The sequence below is a fragment of the Lates calcarifer genome, linkage group LG19 (genome assembly GCF_001640805.2).
Source record: "Lates calcarifer isolate ASB-BC8 linkage group LG19, TLL_Latcal_v3, whole genome shotgun sequence".
Lineage (NCBI taxonomy): Eukaryota > Metazoa > Chordata > Actinopteri > Centropomidae > Lates > Lates calcarifer.
The window spans coordinates 6,470,270-6,489,013 of NC_066851.1; positions in this window are offsets into that span (position 1 = coordinate 6,470,270).

Below are 18,744 nucleotides of genomic sequence, written 5' to 3' on the forward strand. Positions count from 1 at the left end.
GCAGTAACACATGTTTACATGTTAAGGAGGCTACACCTATCAGGAATTCTATGAAGTGTGATATGCAGGGGGTGGCTAAGCTTAACAGTTAATGTAGCGATAAACAGCCTAAGAAATACTTGTACAGAGACTTTTAAAGTGATAATAGAATAATACTGAAAGTCTGTAAATCACAGAATGATGCAGGGATTTTTCCTTTGATACAAAAGCTCCCATTTTTGTCATCTTTCCTTTGTGTTAAATTGGTTATTCAACCACTCCTGGTAACCATCAAACATTATACTCATCATCATTTGTAAATGTTTACTGAGAAAAATGAGAAGAAAAAATACTGTCTTGCATTGTTGCAGGTGCACTCTTGGAAACAGACAAGTTACCTTTTTGATGCATTCACACTGGCTTTTTTTCCTTTGTGGTTATGTAAAGTGGTGTGTGTACATGTGTGTATGTGTGTTTTCAATATTAGGAATGACACACATTGATTCAAATTCCTGCAGAGGCATAAATAAAAATGTTATACAAACAGTATAGATAGTGCATTGTGTGTATATTTTACAGCTTCCCTTCTAATACTGTCACAGAGCCATTTAACTGTCATCACTACTGTGAATGTATTTAGGCTCTAAATAGTTAGTTTGAAATGCACACACTACTTTGAATCTATTGTAGTATGAATATAGCACACCTGAATCTGGATGGTCCAAATTTTGGTGAATCCAAGATTCCATTTAGGTATCCAATCATCCGAGACGCGTAAAGAGACTGATGTCAAAAAAAGCTAACAGTAAACACATCCAAAAATATGAAGTAGAACGCCTGACATGACTCTTGCTGAACTTGTGGGATTAGCACTGTGAAAACTGGCATTATGCTGAATTTATCAAGACGAGAAGTAAACACAGAAGAGGTTTTGAGTTTCTATTAACTGTGGAACTGATAACTGAAAGTTGCAGTTATCTTTCTGTAACCTGATTCTGACTTTCCCTGTACCATTTCCTTGACCTCATGATGTTTTCCAACAAGGTCAAGTAAGTGTGTTTAGAAGTCAGGCACTGATGCTGTCAATGGTGCTGAAAATCATTGCTCCCTGTGGGATCTTTCTAGTGAGTGTGATTTTGAAGTGTTTGTGTGTGAAAGTGGCAAAATACAGAATCCATGCACAGTATCTCCTCTCCAATGAGCTCTGAGTGCAGACCAGGAATAACAATGCATTCACAGTTTCCTGTTTGAGTATCCATAGCAACCACAGTTGTATTGTCTTGGTTGCTGATAGTCAAGGTTATGAGCAGGTACCAGATGACACAGTCGCACTGATAAGAAACAGAAGTGTGCTTTGGCAGAGGTAAGTTTGCAGATATCAAATCAATTTCTTACTTTAACATACCTGCAGCCTTGTCCCTGATGGAGCCTAAAAATGAGTGAAAGGCTTCCCCTGACACAATCCACTCCTCTCTTTTTCATTAAAAGGTTGGTTTTTGGCTCCTTGGGAATTACCCCTATCTGGGTGAGAGGTTTGGAAAAACATAAAATATCAGGACAACAGGATGTAAATAACTTCCATGAAATTGAGGAGGTAACCAGAGATAGAGTATTATTACAAGGGGTATGTTGACACACTGGCTCCAGTATTGACTGCAGCTTCATCACAGGGGAAATTACCTGATTCATTAAGGACACTCATATCAGTGCAGAAGATATTTGAAAGGTTGAAATAGGTTTTTAGTCAATACTGTGATATGTTGTATCGGAACAAATGTCTGAATTACCCAGAAGTGATCTGCTTCAGAGGCAAATGTTGCTTTTGTATCAGACTGGCAGTTGTCCTCAGGATCAATGTATGGGCAGAGTGTGGAAGTAACGAAAGGGTGCATAGTCATAAATGGTTTGTTTACTCATTCAATTAGTGGTCACAGGTCTTGCAAGCCCTGGGTCCACATTGTCAGGATTTTGAGGCTTCAAAATAAATTGACTGGGGTCAGGTTTTATCTATGTGTCTCAAATAAGGCTGGTACGTCATTCCACTTCAAACCAGATGCCTTGAGCAAAATGTACCATCAAACACGCATGTAGTCATTTTTAATGAATAACTGTGGTAAACACTAAATTCTGTAATAAATGTATTCCTGCTATAAAAGCCATGACATATTGAGTGTGAACACCATTTACTCAAGTATGAGTTTGAGTTCACATTTTCTGCTACTTTCCTCTACTCCACAACATTTATTTGATAAGTTTAGTGACTAGTTACTTTGCAGATTCTTAATTCACAACTTTTACTTGTAACAGACTATTTCTACACTGTGGTATTGCTACTTTTACTTAGAGCAACATTATGCAACTATTTTACCTTTAAATAACAGTTTCAGAGTCATTTTGGTGGTACACTGACTTGTAATAAAAAGAATGGTGCCTCTGTCATTCTCACCCAGTACCTCACACACCTGTTCTTGTGCTGATGTAAATTTGGTCATGCCAGGACGATCTTGCACGAGAAGTACGTAACGCATAAAGTGTGCATTCTTTGTTTGTCCTTGTTGCCGGAGCAATTGTTAGGCTTTGTTTTCTGTAGATGAGTTGATAGGTTGTAGGGATGTACCACTCATACTTGGAGCCCAACAAAATTTAATAAACCAGCATCTTGCAATTACCTGCGAATGCAGACGCACTGTTGCTGATAGAAAAAAAAAAATCACATAATCAGCCAGAAACAAAATCTACAGCACAAGAGACTGAGAAAAGCAGATAAAGCTGAAAATAAATGTCTTTCTGTAAAGTAAAAAGACTGCTCAGTAGTGACTCTTTGAACACTAGACAATAATCTGAACATCTGCAGTGGTGTGAATGGACAGTATCAGCTGGGATAATATACTTGTCACTCACTGCATATAGTTATCTCATTGGTTATAAGATGATGGATAAAGAAAAAATGGATAAAAACAAAAAATAAGAATAAAAGAGAAATAAAGAAAGCAGTGAGTTCAGCTGAGGAAAATCAGCTGAGTGGTCATTTCAGAGTTGGACTGATTACACTCAGTAGCCTAAATTGCTGTGTGTGTGTATGTGTGTGAGAGTCTGTGAATGTGTAGTGAGAGAACAATAGTGTCTGATTAACCCATCCTCATCTCCCCACGGGTCTCCAGCCCCTAGACTCCTTGCAATCATATCCAGTCTCCTTCCACAACCTCCATTAATCTGGAATTAAGTTGTGAATTACACTAATCGGCTTTCTTATTAGGCAGTCATGATAAACTCATTATGTATCGACCCTGAAGCATTCTGATGATACATTTGTTAGCTGTGGTGATTACATGTATGTTATCTGTTGCTGTTATAAAAAAAACACACACATCTGCCTAAGGGTAAACAAGTGATTAATTGTTGGATATGGAGGAATTCTAATGCTGTTTGGTGCATACAAACCTGTTTTAACTGATTTGTCCTCTGAATCTGTATCTTGTATTTAATTAGATATAGTTGTTTTTAATTGATGAAAAGGATGAAGTTTGTGCAGAAAACTGTTGCTTCACATTTTGTGTCAACTTTCTGTCAAGCGACCACGAATTAGTTACTTCCTATCACCTGCCAATGAGGCTCCATCATGAGGGCATAATGCCAACAGAATTCATGGGAGGGTACCATGTATCTGTGTGGTTAAAGGGGAGATTTCAACCAATTTAACATGTCAATCACTGGAGGTACTACTCAGCCTGTTAAACTGAAATTGAATAAAGTCTTTGTCAATTTTGTCAAGGGCTGTTACAACTTGGGCCTGGAGATTTCAAATTTCCAATTCCGAATGAAGAGCTTGCATTATAAACTGTGGATGTGACTTTTGAAAGACATGGGCATTAAGGTTTGGAATCCAGTGTTTCTACAGCTTACTGACTAACCCAAGAATTAGAAATAGCTTTTCCTCTGCTGGTTTGATTTTGGCTATTTTTCCTTTAATCTATCTCTGGCAAGTGCAACTTTATTGAAGGTCAGTACTAAATCAAATCTTGATTGCTCTGTTAACTTCAGTTTGACAATGTAACAGTGAACACAACATTGCTCCCAGTAGCACACACAGCGAAAGGTTAACAAGAGTCTACAGCCATGCTAATAGTTCAGTAAGACTGTACTTAGGTTTAGCTAAAATGCAAAAGTCACCATGCTAACGTACTCACAATGGCAGTGCTAACATATCACTGTTTTCCAATTAATGTTTACCATGTGCATTAGCATGCTAACACTTGGGAATTTTCACTTAACACAAATTACAACACAAGTACCACTTTTATCTAAACTGTTTTGCACTTCTATGCTCAACCTTTAATGTACATTCATGCCATTCATGTGTCAGTGGCAGGGAACTACCATGCAAGGCACTGCTGTAGCCACTGGCAACAATTTGGGATTCAGTTTCTCAGGTTAAGCTGATAAGAATGCCCATAGTTTTACAGGCATTTGATTGCAAAACAAGATGTATGCCGATCTACAAGAATGTAGATTTTGTGATATTTCAATGGAATGAATGATTAAAATATTTGATTTGATGATGGTGCAACATAGATGTATGAATTTATTTTCACGTCAACCTATTCAATAGCTGTTGGCATATTTGTAATCTACAGAAGAGTGGTGGAACCAATCAACCAGCAGAAAGACATTGTAATTTCCAAATTCACACTGATTGCGTGGCTAAAAATGAAGTCTTAAGGTCAGGTGCCTTGACAACACTATTCCTAATACTATACGTATTCCTAATACTTTACTTATTTTAAAAAGAGATCTACTGACAACCAATGCTGATACCACCAGGAGGGTCTAATGTAGAATTAGCTTTGAGAGTTCTCTTCCCTTGCATGATTTCCCTTGTTTGGTACCTTGTTTGCTTGGCTGCCTGTGGCTGGTGTGCTTAGCATCACTAATAGCACTGCTACCAAATGGATAACATTCCGATTAACATGTTAAGTACTTAGTAAATACTTAGTCATGTTGACACTGTGCCCCCCAGGTTTCATGACAAACAGAGAAAGGGAGATAGTGTTGTAGAGAAATACAGAAAGAGAGCACTGGCTTCACAGATGAGAGACACCACGAAGAGGAAAATACTGAATTATGTTAATACACATGGAAGCCTATCTGATTTTCAACTCCATACTCCTCAAGTCAAACACCAAAGCACTTACTGCAGTTGAATATCATGTTTGTTCTGTTAATTATTTGTAGATACAACGTGCCACAGTTCTGATAAAGTCGAATGTGTTTGCCTGTGTTGTGGATTACAAGGTCAAGTTCCATTTATGGTGACAACTCTTTGTGTAAGAATGTGACCAGCCCCTAAAAGACAGGTTCAGTTTATGGTTTTCTAACATTTCAATTGGTTTTTGGTTATTTTCATTTAATTGAGGAATTAAATCACAAGTTTGAGAACATCTCACAGTCCCTTGGGCGGTATAAACTGCTTTAAAACTGATGGATCCAAGAAAACTGGGTTTGTGTTTTTTGTTTTGCCTGTTTAATATTTTTCCTCCACACTCCCACAGTGTTAATAACACATTACAACCGTGTTATGTGAAAGGTTAGCTACTAAAAAGCTATCCTTGGGTTTACTGCCACTCAGATACCTCCTTATTGCTATGTGTACATGTGCCTGAATGATCCTGAGTGACCCTGAGTGCCAAATGGCCTCAAATCAATGTCAGGGGCTGTTCACTCCCACAAACTCCTCCATCCACACATTGTCAGTGGACTGTGAAGCTGCCTGCTAACACAGAGCAATTCAGTCTCTGGTGATGGTGACAGTGATTGACTGTGACCATGCAGGCAGTAAAGGTGCTGATGATGATGAAGCTGGTGGTGATAAACATGGTTAATGGAGTCAAGTAATTAACTCAAGTTCACAGTTTGAACCCATCCTGCTTCATTTGTATCCAACCAACATCCCAATGCTAGACAGCTGCATTTGAGAACAGTAATCACCAGGCACAGTATGCAACCTCACCACCTTACGTTGCATAGATGTTATTCATGGAAGACATTTTGACTTGTCATAGGAGTAAAGGCTCAGGTGCAACTAATAACCTTTATAATAGCTGCATTTGTGTCACTTCCAGGGTCCTGGTATTGTTCATGCTGGCTGTGTGACATGGCTTAAAGTGGAGCCACTTGCATCTACAACAAAGTATCTAACAACCTACTGTGTTTTTAAGATATGAGGACTTGATTTCAAAACACTTTCTCTGGTGTTTCTCTGGTGTTGCTTGATTTGATTCCATTTCAATTTGGAACAGTGGAATAGTGCAACACTGCAGGGCATGTTGAGCAACAATCCCAACTTAAATTACACATGCAAACACAGAAAGACACAGTGTGTGATTTTTGACAGTTAACAAGGGAAAGCAAAGACTTGTTTATGAGTCCCCATGTCTTGTGTAAATGCATTTCTCTCATCCGTTCCATTCACTGGATATTGCAAACTCCATGAAACATCCATTCATTTTCAAACTTATAACTAGAATTATAGAAGGAATCAGTGACACATCCTACTTTCAATAAAACATCTGAGTATTCATATCCGCCTTAAAAAGGTTGATAAACTCCATTCTGCATGCTCTGTACTATAGGTAGGTAAACTGAATTCAGTATATATGAGAAGCAAACAGCTGAGCTCCTCTGACACTTTGAGCCAGGCAAACACTCAGAAAATCAGAAACACACACAGGGGACTTTGGGTTGCTGCCACTAAGCCTGCATGTAGTGTCAGGCTTAACTTTTCCCCAGTCAGGGTAAGCTTGTCTTTGTCCAACATTTCAACCTGACTGCCAACATAAAGGTCAAACAATTACTGGCCAACCTTTCTGTTTCATATTGCTCTTTTCTGCTGGCCGTGCACGTGTACAGTCTGGTTGAATGTCATCCTGTAGGCCACAGATTGCTGGTGCAACAGCATTTTAAAGTGGCTCTTTCCTACTTTGTACTGTGCCTCTCTCTGTCTCAAACACATTGGCCATGTCGCTGCACAGTTCACCTCCTCAGTTCAGATGCCTGGAATAAAGGGCATTCATTTTTTGTTATCTTTATGGTGTATCTGCTTGAGTAGATGGCAGGGGAGAGAGTATCAGTGTATACAAGGAAATGTGTGGGATGATGTGAAACAATAATAATGACCTCAGGATATAATGTGTGCTTAGGATCTAATGGATTTGGGGGTTTTCCAAAAGTGACACCCCATTTTAGCCCTGGCTATGTCCTTCCTCAGTGATCAATGACAAAAGGTCAATTTCAAATTTATGCATTTTACTGAATTCCTTGAAAAGCTGGACTGCATAGAATACTGTGCAGGTCATTTTTGTTGTGTTCAATAGCTCCTTACAGTTGATGATGTCACCTTGAAAAATTAAAAAACAGGTTTGTCTGCTACTGCCTACAATGAGCAAGAACTCAATGTGTCCAGTTTGCTAGGTTTTCCTTTTCTGTTCTCCCTGTGGTCAAGGGCATTCCCCAGGGCTCTATACTAGGACCATTACTATTTTCCATATATTTAATATATAGAATATCTATTGTCATAGAAATAGATGATACTGTTATCTAATGTGTTTTCTATATCAATAGTACAGATCTTAATTCTTGCACTGCATTGTTTTTGTTCAGTCAATTTAATAAATAACTTAATTGGATTTATATGTGGATAAATCCAAAATCTGTTTTCAAACAGCAGCATTACTAGCTCACCCTCCCTAACTCAACTGCCCAGTGAAGTAAATTGAAAAAGGTCTACAATCATCTAGGGTATAATTTCTGATCATACATTGTCATTTAAATCACACAACCACAAACCTTGCATCAAATCTTCTGGGCAAGGAAACCAGACATGTTTATTAGATTATAGTGATCTGTGTTTCATGAAAGTGGCATTTAACAGTTCTTGTTGTCTTCTTAGACGGGTCTCTCTGAAGGAAGAGATTTTAATCTCAGCAAGACCTTTTATCTGGAATCTTTCACGCCAGAGAAGACACTCTCTCCACTTTGTTTTCATTTGTCTGTAATATCAGTAATCTGCGTTCCCCTCTAAAATGATGTAGTCAGATTGGAAAAGTGTCTGAAACAGCATCTGTTGTTTAAACTTTAGTTCAGGCTTGCCATAGACATTAACAACAGTGACACAAAATGTACCATTCCCAACACAACAGAGGGGAATGATGCTGACTGGATTGTAACTCAGTTTTTAATAAAACACCAATTTGGACCCCATATATTGGCTTGCCTGAACGAATGTGAACTCGCTGGTCTTTAATCCTGTTCCTGTGAGAGTCCTGTTGGTTTTCATTCTAGCAATTTAATCAAGAACTGATTTACACCTGGCACACCAGGTGAATATAGTTAGCCATGATTTTGCCTGCATTTCTACATCTGAATAGCTTTAAGCCACGTACATTGATAGTCGTCTGTGTTGTGTGTATTCTATAGGTGTGTGAATAAGAGAGAGAAAACACTGTTTCAATGTTCAAAAGCATCAGCTGGTCAGTCCATTTTCTCTCTTTTCTCATACACCAAAAAAGTTTGAATGACCTTAAAAAAGTGTGCATATGGGTTTTTGTGACTGGCAAGGCTTTGCAGTTGGTCAAGCACTGAGTTTATTCACATGCTAAATTAAGCAGGGTATCTAAAGTATCACTATGTTCACACACACATACTTAGACACAGTGGCCCTGTGCTTCAGTGTGTAATTGACAGACTATGTGGTTGGTTGACTATCTGAGGCGAGACTGTTTGGCTGAGTGACTGGCTCAACAGCTGACTGGTCCACTAATTGAGTAGCTCAGTGTGGGAGTGACTGGCTCACTAAACGATTTCGACACAACTGGATGGTGGCGAGACTGACACACTGGCTGCTGGAGTGGTAAAACCAATAAATGCTTTGCAAGACATGAATTTTAGAATGTAAGGCTCTTTGCTTACCAGCCTCCTTACACATCAATGAAACACTGCTGAGTGGCCAATTTTAGGTCCAGACCCGACCTCTTAAATTCATGTTATTTTGACTTGTCTCCATCCCTGTAGCTAACACAGTTCTGTTGTTACTGACAGAAGTCAAACCTGTTGCCTACCTTTATGGGGGCAATATTTGCTGTAGTTCTTTGCAAGTTTTACATTTCAGCCAAGTTTTATGACGTGGAACACAGTTTTATGCATATATTACCTTTGCACAATTTGAACATACAGTAGAATGTCTGAATACCTTTTAGTACCTATCGAAACAAAATTACACATGAGCTGCAACCAGGGATGCACCGATCCAGTCCACAGAATCAATATTGATGCCAGTAGTGACCTTATTCAGCCATTTGAGTATCCAGAAATGATCTCCTCTGAACGTATTTTCTATGTCCATGTCATTAGGATGTCATTGCTTCCACCACTATTTATTTATGAGAGGTCACCTCATGTTTCCTTTCATAAAAATGATCTACATAAGTACCAAACAGTGAGGTTACCAGATTCTAAATCTGGAGAAAAGAGAGCACTGGAATGATATCTAGGATTTAGGTATTAGGTATTGGTATTTGAGTGGAAGGACAGACATAGAATACATTTCTATGAGAGGCATATTAAAGAGATGCTTAATAGCCTTGTCTGAGATTAATTTTGCCTTGACTGGAAATGGACAAGATCAGGCAGCTGCAGCAGGAGCAAGTGAGACAAAGCGGTGACAATTTTCATCACTCCTCCTAAATACACAAATGTAGATTACAGTTATATAGTGCTTCTAGTGTTACAGACCACTCAAAGCACTTTACACTACAGCCACATTTACTTATTCATACAGTGCTTTCTAAACATAGGAGAGCTTTATCTACTACACACACACTCACACAACATCAGGGTTCAGTATCTAGCTCAAGGGCTCTTTGACTGGAGGAGCCAGGGATCAAACCACCAACCTTCCAATTAGTGGATATCTCACTGCTCTGTCTCTTGAGCCACAGCTCCCCCCATGTGACAGAATTACATAGACTGATACATCCTGACCAAATAATATTTATTAGGCCAATCTTTTCAGCTTCTGCCTAGTCTCCAGTAATTGTTTTTTAAATGATATTCTGTATGATAGCATAGGCGGTATTAAAATGCTGTATATCGTGTGATAATAATGACAGCTTTTATTCTTCAAGCTCCATACCACCAATACATTATTTTACACAATTTAATGTGAAGCATTCCGTCATATCAGTTTGCCTACCTGGACTGACCACTACATGCTGGTCCACAAATCATCTGTTGGTAAGTGGTGTTTTTTTTTTTTTTTTTTTTTACAGGGTTTGTTAACACAAACTCATTCACATCCTGAGATAAATAAATTAAAATCACTGATACATACATATGTATAAAAAAGTCACAGTTATATACATACATCAGTTAGGAAAAGGCAAAAATACATGGCATGGAGGAAACATGGAACTAACGATATTTTTTATGATTATCTGGAGTATATTCATCAAATACCATAGAATATTACTTCTGTTGCTAAACTACACTTCCAAAATACTAATAAGCGTCTTAGATTCACAGTATTCACCATTACACAGAAAATAAAGACCTTCTATATATAATAATGCTGCTGTTGAACAAGCTTTTATAACATGGAAGAAAGAAGGTGAGTCATTGAGTGCAAAAAGCGAGATAAAAGATTATAGACAAGCTGTAAAATAGAGTCTGATATACAGTATAATTGGAGACTTAACTGCCCCATTTGTAAGATATTACCAAATATTCCTTGATTACCAAAGACACAAATGAAATTTCCTATTGGATACCCTGAATTTCTATCAGTGGTCAGTGAAAAACTGAGCTCTGGGCGTGTGTATAATTTATTGATGTGCTAAAGACATCTCAAACAGACTCATATTCATTCGGACACAGGAAATTGCTAGTTAGTTGATAATGGAGTGGAGAAATGTATCATTTCAATGACTGATTTGCAGTATATAGTCAGACTGGACTGAATAATGGCTAGGATGACTAGTTCACTGATTGAATCACACCTAAACAAAAAAAGTGCTCTGATTTCTCATTCAGTGGGTTCTGGTCCAACTGAGCCATCTGGCTTCCATTTTATGCGAAATGGCGCCTGTGATTGGCCTGTCATTTTATTTTAAATGGTGGGCTCTGACTGGTTTGACATTTTACTCTGAACAACAGGCACTGATTGGTGAGGGAGCCGTTACCAGGCATGGACTGATTTCCAGCAGACCATGAATGCATCGTTACACACACAAAGTTCATATAGCCTATATATATGCGCACACTCGCAGTTAAAAAGGATATTTTTCCACCATTAGTAGAAAGGCAATGTTGAAATGGATTACATCTGCTTACATTTAATACACACACATGCTCAAAGACATGACAAATATGACATACAAAACACATACTGTACATGCACACATATACACAGATGAGTGGCACATCCCTCATGCCCTACCGACCTCTTTCTATATAACATGTTAACAGTCACATTTAGCATTTACTCCCCTGGATTTTTCTCCCTTATTTGCATTTCTTCATTTTGTGAGAGATGAGGAGAGAGACAGAGATGGGAAATGAACGAAAGAGCTGATTTAGTATGCAAGTGCTGCAACATTACAACAGGGAAAAGCTAAATTGAAATGTCATTCTGTATTCATCACAAAACATTGATGAGTGTGTATGTGCATGGGTGGGCAAGGGGGTGGTTGAGCATTATTTATAGTTTAGTTTGTGTACATGTATTTGTTGTGTATGAAGTGTTTTTACTAGTTGCAGTACAAATTACTTCAGTCAGTAAAATCCCTCATCCCTCAACATTAGCTGTATTCCCATACAGCCCCCAAAAATAAAAACTAATTTTGTTGGTTAATTCTAGACATTTTTGACTTGTAGTATTATCACGTGTTCGGCAGCGTTCTCCACCTATCATCATCAAAATACCAAATAGGGGAATATCTTTTGGGAGAACAGTGTTCCACTCCTCTAGTAGAGTCCCAGAGACTTGCAGATTCAATGCCAAGGCATTCCGGAGCTGTTCTGGAGGCACATGGTGGCCCAGCACCTTACTAAACCACTTTATCTTGGACTTTTCCTTTAATTTGTCACCAATCTACTTACTTTATACATTTTAATGAGGCATTCATATGCGTCCATTCTTTCAACCACAATTCACACGGACCAAAAAGGCTTCAATATTGAAAATTCAGTCTTTTTCATCACATCTTTCTCTAAGGAACCAATAATATTGCTCTTTAGATGCAGAAAATCCACTGAAAAAGTGACCTAAACACCTTGGTTTATACCCTACCTAAAATTTGGATTTCCTGATTGGATAAGAACGTGGGACACATCTACAGTTACTGCTCACTAAAAATATTTTATGTACTTACAAGAGGATGCCTACTCTTCCTCCCTCCATTTATAATTTTAATTGCACAATTAAGTGCAGCAATCTTTTCAAAGATGTTATAGAAATGACCAACATAAAGAATTTGCTTTTTTGCAGATGATATGTTGCTGTTCATGGATGAAGAGTTGGAATAAAACAGCTGTGTTAACTCCCATCATTATATGTACAGTTTATCCATTTTTCAAACAGCTAAATCCATTAATTAATTCTGATTCTCCTGTCATGTTTAATGTATTTGGGCAATTCTATTCTATTCCATCTATTTTCCCTAATCTGGAATGACCAATCCCCTTGCACTATTAACCAGTTACTTCTTGAAGGAAGGAATGCAAATGGGAAAATGAACATGGCCAGATGTGTTAGTTTCAACACAGTTTTTGCCCATGAGCCACCAATACATGGTACTTAAAGTCTGTTTACTGATCTTCGGGAGTATGACAACTTACGGGTTGAAAAGTTGTATATCAGCTTCGGTAGCAGCTGAAGACTACAAATTTGAAAATAAAAACAGTGAAATTTTGACAATCAAGAAGAATGTGCCGAATAAAAAAGGTGATGTCACAAAACAGTTTTGATTTTGATTTTTTTAAACTATCCATTTTAAGTCTGACAGTGTTATAGGAGTACAATGCTAAATTGATGGAGTCCTCTTTTAGCATTCAACAGCTTGGTGCAGGTCAAATCAGCCACCCACCAAACAAGTCCAAGCTGTTTAGCATTTTAAAACTATCCCTGCTCATCAAAAATAATTCTGCTTCACTGGCACAAAGCTCTGCCCTGCACAACGTGCCTGCATGAACACAGGGTCTAAAGGTCTCACTCTGAAAACCCCATCATGACACTAACGACTTGATGAGGTCTTACAAAAACACAATAGCCATGATGGCATAAGAGTGGCATAAGACAACTAAGTGCATAAACATTGCTAAAAAGGCCTTGGCAAATTGCACTTTCAGAAAAAATAAATATATAATGGAACATACAAACTATTTCATTAAAAGTGAGAAGTCCACTTTGTAACAAAATAAAGACAAAGTTAAGTTTTCAGAAGACATGACTTAAATACAAATGTGTATGTGTGTGCATATACACACACTAAAGGAGAGACAGCTTCCTGTTTCTCTTTCAGAGGGTGTTACTTGGTTTTCATTAGACTGACAGAAGCTCGGGATAATTTGTTCCTTTGGGGCTACTGTCCTCTCAGCGCCTTTTATGAGTCATCCTGTACCAAAATAAAAACAAAAGCTCTGTAAACATCAACAAGGCAGTTATTTTTGTTCATAAACATGATCATGAACATCACGTGTCAATGTTTTTCTGACAGGTAATACATATTAAGATGACACTTGTGAAGCCTATAAAAAGAAGCACTTTGAAGTCCTATTACATACTCACTCATAATGAATTGACTGTTGATTCAGCTTTATGAAATTGTTTTTACTTTTTTTTTTAATAAATACATAAAGAATTGTGTTGTTTTCTTTTGTATTCCATCTCCCTGTCAACAAAAACCTGCTTTCATTTGTCAAAAATCTATATCACTTTTATGGGAAATGACAACATATTTGATCTGACACAGTAGTGACACAGCAGCGGCAATAACCAGCTCTGAAAAAAGGATTTGACAGTTATATTTTTTATTCACAGAACAAAACAATAAGAGAGAGAGATTTTTTGAGTTTTACAAAGCAGAGCTTCTTGGGAGTCAGGAATCGGAATTCACATGCACTGTTATCATGCTCTTACATGTATGTGGGTTTAGTGTTACTGTGGATCTGTTAAGTATGGGAACAGTTGCACAGTCTTTGTTGTCTGACCCTTTGGAGTCGTTATTATCCAATTAGCATGGCCTTAGCTTCTCCCATTCTCCTTCATTTTTATTTATTAGCTGAGTTTACTGGTAGGTCAATAGAGCAGTAATGCATCTAACTGGTATCAAATTTAAAAATGTCTTCTGCTAGACCACAAGATGAAGCACAGTCTGCCAGTGTCTGAGACACTCATAGGCCGTAAATTTTGAATTGGAAGAGGTCATCATAGTTTGCATATTTATTGTTTCTCCACATTCAAACAAATGTTCACATTTGAATACAAGATGAAGCCCTATTTTTAGATTGGGATTAAGACATAGGTCGACATAACTACTGCAACTAGCTTGCTACATTCATGAAAAATAAAGAAATAGGCATCTGTTCAAAAAAAAAAAAAAAAACACCTCTTTAGCATTTGTGTGTTACTGACTGGTCCATTTGCTGAGGACACTTTTTCTAGAAATAACCACGACCCTAAAATGAAATGGGGGTAATGCATTTCCAATGTGCAAATTTCACAAAATGTAATTTTCTGTATCTCTGTACTAATTGTTTCCTTGCAAAGTATCAGTGTGAACCAATGGAGCTATCTAGAAACCACCTGTGTGTTGCCATCTCGTTGACTGTGGCACTAGAACAGAGGCTTTTCAGCTCTTCATACATCTTTAACAAATTAATTTAAAAATTAATTTAAAAATCTAGTGATCTTTGAGCAACAGTAGCTTGATTGCCAGTACTGCTTAGTGCATCTTTTACAGTTCCTTCTGCTTGCTGTGGCTATGCCTCTTTGGATTGTCAACTACATTCAGACTGGTTTGATTGCCGAGTGTTCTCAGCATAGGTTTAAACAACATGGCTTACTTATTCTGGTTGCTCAGTATATCTTAAACAGCAGGGTACCTTTGTGTTCCGGGAAACCTGGATAACTGATAGGAAAGTGCATGTAAATGAAAAAAGAAGTGTGTATTCTGCAAGTAACATTCTTCAATTGTCAGACTATTTCTATTATACAATTTATAATTATCTGACATGTGACATTTTTTCTTAGTTTTATTTTTAAGTACTATGGGCAAAATGGTATCCCGTGGAGGACTTATTAATGAAACTAGCTGTCTGTCCTATTGTTCTTGCAACACACTTAAGATCAAATCATCTTCAAATGTTATGAATAAAATCTCATGTGTAGTGTTACATGCAGCACCGTATGTCTGTGCCTGTTTGTGCAGATGCAAATGCATGCAATACAGCTGGAAGTCTTTTAGTCATCGAAGGCACTGTCACCAAAGACGGGAGAGGGGAAGGGACGAATTTGCATGACAGAAAAGCACATGTGAGGGAAACAGGATGAAACAAATCAGAGTTAGTGTGTTTCCTCCAGTCATCGGTGTAAAATTAGATCAGATGAACTGTTTCAGTGAGTTTGCCTGCTTCCTGTCATCCTCAGCTGTGCTTTCTTTCTTTCTTTTTTTCTTTTAACATGCATGGCAAATAGCAGACAACTCCAAAACAGAACAGGAGATGGAAACCTAGTCATGTCATCAGGGTGGTACTGATACGATTTTACCTAGCAAGACAAAGAGAGGAGGGTACAAGTGTTCATACGGTTGAGAAAACAAGACAGTTCAATGGAAAAATACAAAAATAAAAGTGTAAAAATTTCATTTGTTCATAGTAAAAGTTAGGTTAGCGATTCTGGTTTTGGATTGTTTTAAAGATGGCATGAGAAGCCTAACAGTGGAGGGAATTTTAGAGAGAGAGAGAGTTTCAATTTCTCAAGTAGAGAGGGGCCTTCATACTGCAGTCTGCAGATGCCAAAAAATGTCTGGTCTAGTCTAGTCCAAAAACAAAGGCTGGAAACTAACTGGACGGCCTGCAGACTATGAAAAACCAAGGATTCAGTATCAGAACACCATTTTTCAAAAACCCTCTTCAGGAGGCGAGGTTTATTTGCCACTGTTTTATCAGTGGTTTGGAGCTTGAAAGTCAAAACTGGCAAATTAGAGGAAATGCAAATGAAAACATATGCGCTGGATTCAACACTTACTTTGTATCCCATTTAAAGAGAGGCAATATAACTTATGCTAATATGGAAAAATCTTAAATGTTAAAGCAGAATCTGCCAGTACCACAAGTAAAGAAGAGTCATACAGACAGTAAATTGAATGTAATGAAAGTAATGTCATTTACACAGCAACGTGTACTGCATCTAAAGGTAAGTAACACTGACTAACATTACACATTGCCACCATAAGCTACTGGTCATACCAGACGAAGTACGGCTGTAGCAGCAAAACCCCTGAGTTTACTGGACTGAGTTAGGGTGCATTTTATTGCTTATGAATTTAACTTTTAATCTGTAAAAGTAAGATTGTGTTTCTTCAAGTATGTGCTCATCTAAGTTAATTAAATTTCTGTATTCTAAACAAAACTGTATTAACACTGCTGAGACACTGCTATGACAGTCAACTCAGGAAACAAAACTATTGAGATGGAACAAAAAAGCAAGGGTATTAGAGTAGTTAGTGAAGTCACCACGTACAGTAGCACTCACTGCATTCTAGCGTGACATGAGTCAAATTTTAACTTAATCTGATAATGAAAAGCAAAGGTTCAGTGACAGTGTGGTTACCTACATATACTATATAATATACAATACAGCTATATAATAATACTTCATGTCATTCATCAGTCATTGCTTCATTTATTTGTTATTATTGGCAAAAAACAATCTATGCATATAAGCAAGTATTGATGTTTCTGCACAAAAGCCACTGCAAATTAGTTTTTCCTCTGACTATATTTTTCTTCCATGCCTGATTAGGGCTTCACTGGCTCTGACTGTAAGAGCCAATGTTCTAATAGAATATTGTATAACATCCACCCACACTGTCAGAGGCCTGCACAAACAAGGACTGGGATCACTAATGAATGTAGTGAGAGAATCAAAGGGACAGTGTGTACTACACTGATGGATCGTCACACTTCCCTGAAAAGCAACCACAACCCCCCCCCCCCCCGATCTTTGCCGTGCAGTGTATCACGCTTCTGTTTAGCCAATGCCACTATCTATACAGTGTCACCTATAGCTCACTAGCTCTCCTAGCCTAATTTCCAGCTCTTTGCTGTTCATTTTGAGTAAACACCTCACTTAATTATACATACAGACTGAGCAGCAACAACAGGGTGACTGCATTGCACTAGTACTCTCAGTACAGAATCCTGACCCTTTTCATTTTTGCACCAACGCATGCCATCACTTATCTCTGCAAAACACCTCTCAAAGTGCCAGTGAATATATGTGTGTCTGTTATAGCTATTTTAAGTATCAGGCTACTTTTCCTGCAGAGGAGGTGAAATATGTCGCTGCTGTCCGGCTGTTCGCAGAGCAGTGTGTAGCTCAGTTAAACTGGACAGCTGGTGGATGAGAACTTAGACTGTGGAGGCAAGAGCAACAGTCTGTTTGGTAAATGGTTCGCTATCATAGTACAATGTGGAGTCAGCAGGACCAGTTGAATCACAGGGGGAGTAGAGGCTGGCCAACATGTTGTAAATGTATAATACCTAAGACTTCCATGAAATTAAACTCAATTGCATTCTGTAATTATCACCATATATAGTCATTTTCATTTTCATTGTTAGTGGCAGACTCTGCCACTCTCACATTGGATTCAAATGATCTTTTGGCTTTTTTTTTCTTCTTTTTTTTAAACAGTGGATTAGTATTCAAAGCAGGGTGATACTTTACTTGAAGTCCCCTTATTTAGCATTAATAAGAAGAAAACAACATCTCTTACATGGTTTATAACACACTATGATGAAGTTGTGGGCAGATATACAGTATTACTGTAGTGTTATATTGCTGTTAGATGAAGAGCTACTGATTAGACTCCTCCAACTCCTCAGCAAAGTAAGCAGTTGCTTTCACACAAAAAATTTATGTTAACAAAAATATGGTGTTGTTCATATTAACAAACCCACAGAGAAACATCAGCTAATTCCATGGTTCTATGCTCTTTGGAGCATTTGAATATCTTTTAGCTCATTGTTTTAGTTTTAGAGCCAACAGCTTTACTGTTAAGGTTCAGTTTGAGCCAAGAAAAGACAGAAAAAGAAACTTGTGATACCCACACTGCTCAGCACCTGTCTGTCACCAAACAGCAGGACTCTGTAGAAACCTGAGCTACAAGGACCGTGAATATTGGACATGCATTGATGAGGTGGTCAAAATCAAGACTCCAGACAAATAGTAAAGTTGCTTTCTGTCTGGTAAACAGTCAATTGTTCACCATAGCAAAATATCATATATATAGATGTGTTCAAAATTTGTAGTTTGCACGTTCATAACAACACCAGAGGCTGCAGCTTAAATTCACGTCAATGGAACCCAATGGTGACAGTTTTTCAAGGCAGAAAAAAGTGATCCATAATCGTCCCCTACATTTGATTTCTTTTCTGTCAGTAAGTTAAAGACTCTTATGACTGGAATGTGCCACATGTGGATGAATAGATTTT